Source organism: Nanorana parkeri, unplaced genomic scaffold (assembly GCF_000935625.1).
Source record: "Nanorana parkeri isolate BGI_ZX_2015 unplaced genomic scaffold, ASM93562v1 scaffold585, whole genome shotgun sequence".
Taxonomy (NCBI): domain Eukaryota; kingdom Metazoa; phylum Chordata; class Amphibia; order Anura; family Dicroglossidae; genus Nanorana; species Nanorana parkeri.
In genome coordinates, this window is record NW_017306853.1 from 81,916 (window position 1) to 86,289 (window position 4,374).

The following is a 4,374-nucleotide window of genomic DNA, read 5'->3' on the forward strand; positions in this document are numbered from 1 at the left end:
TTCCCAGCGCCCATAATCTGGACCGGTGACTATTTTTAACCCCTTCTTGCCCTTATTTGTTTTGTAGCGCTCGCTGTGTGCTGTAGGCAGGCGCCTTAGAGTTGGGTCGTGCATATATATGGTGTGCAAATGCAATGAATGGCAACGTTCCTCATACAAGGCGCATGCTAACAGTGTGAGGGGGCCCTCACTGTACTTATTCATTGTCACCAAGACAGGAAGTGAGCTTAAATCTGCCCAACGGGGACACAGAAGAAGTCATCCAACAGACGTTACAATCCTTCTCCTACTCTAACGGAAAGCAAAAATGATGTTTGGTTAGCAGTACAAACACAAATCTATTCCTCCATTATAAAATAAAACCTCCAGCCAGCAGGAGGTCAGGCCGGTCACATGGGTAACCAGAAATTAGAGAACTGTAAGTCCCAGCATGCCTTTCACTGGTCACCCTGCTGATAACTCTTTAGTCCTCCATCCTGACAGGTCCACTTTATCCCCCCATGTGACACTGTAATGGATGCCAGGCTACAAGATTGCACAATGTCAGGCTGACACACAATGCAGCAGCTTGCAGCGGTGCTGAATCACACAAATCACAGCTGTGTCAGCCCTGAGCTTGCTGCTCTCCTCTGACACACTGACTGGACCAGTTCAACCCGATGGGAATAACGTCGAGCTTTCGTTTTACAAAGTCACATGTTGTGGTTCTATTACATCTCCTCCCCATACACGTATCACCATTTGTATCACTTGCCCCTCCCCTTTAGATTGTAAGCTCTTATGAGCAAAACCCTCCTAACCCTCTTGTATGGAATTGTATCCCTGTATCTTGTTTTAATTGTATCTCTGTAATTGTATCACTTGCCCCTCCCCTTTAGACTGTAAGCTCTTATGAGCAAAGCCCTCCTTACCCTGTTATATGGAATTGTATTCCTGTATCTTGCTTCAATTGTATCTCTGTAATTGTATCACTTGCCCCTCCCCTTTCGATTGTAAGGTCTTATGAGCAAGACAGTCCTAACCCTCTTGTATGGAATTGTATCCCTGTATCTTGTTTTAATTGTATCTCTGTAATTGTATCACTTGCCCCTCCCCTTTAGATTGTAAGCTCTTATGAGCAAAGCCCTCCTTACCCTGTTATATGGAATTGTATTCCTGTATCTTGCTTCAATTGTATCTCTGTAATTGTATCACTTGCCCCTCCCCTTTCGATTGTAAGGTCTTATGAGCAAGACAGTCCTAACCCTCTTGTATGGAATTGTATCCCTGTATCTTGTTTTAATTGTATCTCTGTAATTGTATCACTTGCTCCTCCCCTTTTAGATAGTAAGCGCTTATAATCAAGACTTTCTTAACTTGGAATTGTGTCCCTGAATCCTTTTTTTAATCGTATCCCTGTATTTCTATCACTAGCCCCTCCCCGTTAGATTGTAAGGTCTTATGAGCAAGCCTGTCCTAACCCTCCTGTATGGAATTGTTTCCCTGTATTTGTATCACTGTTCTCTCTCCCTTTATATTGTGAAGCGTTGCGCAAACTGATGGCGCGATATAAATCATGATTTAGGCCCGGTGCAGACCTGAAAGCGATCCGGGATGCGCGTCCCGGGATCGTGCACAATGGCAGGCAATGGGGCAATTGATTTCAATGGGGTACATCCGCGCGGCAATCGCAGAAAAAAGATGCATGTACCTTTTTTTGTGATGCACAACGTGCGGCCGTGTTCGGATGCACGGGTGGAATCGCGGTGGGAAACCCCACAATCTGCCCCGTGTGACTCGGGTGCCATTAGGCCGTGCACGTACGGCTCCGTGCTGCGTGCACAGACATATCGGGCAGCTCCCGGGAAGGACAGGTGCTGCGTGTGATTAGTACGCAGCCCTTGTCCCAGTGGCGTCACAAGGGGGGTGCAGCCCGCACCCGGGTGACACCATTGGAGGGGTGACACCAAAATGACTTACAGTCATTTTGGTGTCACCCCCCTCTGAAAAAGCCGGGCGCTCGGTCATGGACCGAACGCCCGACAGTATCAGGAGAGAGGAGGGGACCCGGCGGCATACCTTATCCCGCCGGGTGACTGTCCCCTCCCCTCTCTGCCGGCGTACATCACCAAGATGGCCGCCGGCAGGTATCAGAATACTGCCTCGCATACGCGATAACGTAATCGTGCACGCGCGTGGTGATGTCACGCGCATGCGCAGCGACGTCTCGAAAAAAAACACGCGCATGCGCGGTGATGTCTCGGCGGGGTGACACTCGGACACCGCTCCGGGTGTCACCCAGCCTCGGGACCCCCCCTGCCCTGTCCTTCTCTATTGGAATACGCGGCCGTACGCTCACACGCCCTGCATGTCCGTGCGGGTGCCGGTGTCCTTACTCGTACCCTGACAGGATGGATCCTGTCTGCGTCCGAACCGGGACACCCGCACCTGCACGGACCTGCACTTGAGATGAGTGTAGGGCCGCGTACTCCCATAGAGAAGGACGGGGGCTGGGTACTAATCACACGCAGCACCCATCCTTCCCGGGAGCTGCCCGATACGGCCGTGCACGCAGCACGGATCTGTACGCGGCGGCCGTTCCTCGTGCGAATGAGGCCTTTCCCTCCATGAACAATTAATATTTGTATTATATTTAAAAGTTTCCTTACAATGAGAGTTTTAACCCCGTCACTGCCTGAGGCTCCGTTCACGCTTGTGCAGGTGCGACAGGTGCGTGTATGTGCGTTTTTGTGCGTCACATACACGGAAGTCCATTTATTTCAATGTGCTGCCCCACGCATGACACTTTAGATAGAGATGTCCTCAGCGCACCAGCACGACAGAATCCAAGTCAGTGCAAATCCATTTATTGATAGATGCCACTCAGAATATCAAGTTGTTTCGGGGGCGCACGGGGTCCCCTTCATCAGGCTCAGAGCAGACAAAAACGTTAACTCTAAAGTTTTACTGTGCGCTGCGCCATCCGCGGTCATTTCGAGCACCCATCAACAGTTTGGGATTTCCGGTAAGGAGTGCTACAGGATTTATGAACATCTGCCCTACGCATGACAGTCGTACCTTTTGTTTCAAAATGTGACGCACCGAAGCGCTTGAAACCTTGTTACCGTGCGTTCTCGTGCTTATTCACGTGCGTGAATGTGCCTTGTGCAGCAAGGCGCGATGGGGTGTCATTAACATGGATTGGCACCGCAGTGCGTCTTACTAAGGCCCCATTCACACCAGGGCAGCAGCGGTCCAGAGAGATTTGTTAAGGGGCGTTTTTAGGCATTTTTAATCAGCGCAACTAAAAATGCCCAAAAATGCGCTGATCAGTGCGTTTCCATTGAAATCTATATAGCTGAAAAAGTAGCCCAGGGAGCAGTTTGGGCGGCAGGCGAGAACGGGCCCCGTATGAATAAATGTGTTTTTTTTACTGTTGGCGGTTCAGCGGGGAAACATCCACACGACCGAACCGCCCTGGTGTGAACAGGGCCTAAGTGACAAGCGTTTCGGTGGCTGCGTCAACGCATGCAAGAATGCGCGTCTCTGCACACGGTGCTGCAACCAGAGATGTGCATATCAAGACCTGTGTATGATGTCAGGACTTCCTTAACCCTTTTGCTGCACAAGCCTCGCACTTCTTGCGGCTCATTTAACCCTTTTGTTACATATTATATGTAAACGTGTCCCTTTTATGAGAGTTTTGACCAGTTTAACCCCGTCAGTCCCTAGCAATGAAACTCAAAAAACATCCTCAGTGAGTTAGGTTTGGGTTTTTTTGGGGAGTTTTGCATTCATGGTTGTGACTTTTTTAACCTTTTTCTTTGCAAAACTGTCTAAAAAAGCCCAGAGCAAAGTCTCTAAGAGGCACCACAGCCCTGTCTCCTTTAACCCTTTCATCGGAGGACGTTGGAGTGTCACACGTCTGGAGCTCTGGTCCGCAAAAGAGCAAAAAGCCAAAAAAAAAGTTGTATTTTAAAAAAATCTCATTTTCTTAAATGTTTTTTTTTTTTTAATTTTATTTAACCTTTTTCTAAAAGGAAAAACTTCTTAAACTCTAATGTTCAATTGTTTTTGGGTTTTTTTTTTCATTTTAACCCTTTGACTGCACAAGTCAAGTGGGTTTTTTTCCCTTCCACAGTTGTTGGGGATTAACCCTTTAATGGCAACACTGTACACTGCCCTGAACACCTTTCTTTGCTCAAAGCTGGTCCCTTTTAACCCTTTCATGCCTCAAGGAGGCAGTTGCTAAAAGCTTATATACGTTCCATTTCGTGCATGCTTTAACCCCTTCGCTTTACCTTTAATTCTTTCATTGCAGGAACATGCATACGAAGTTTTCAGTTGGTTTCTGCAGCTGTTACTTTGTTGCAACCCCCTCCTCCCGAAGCTTTC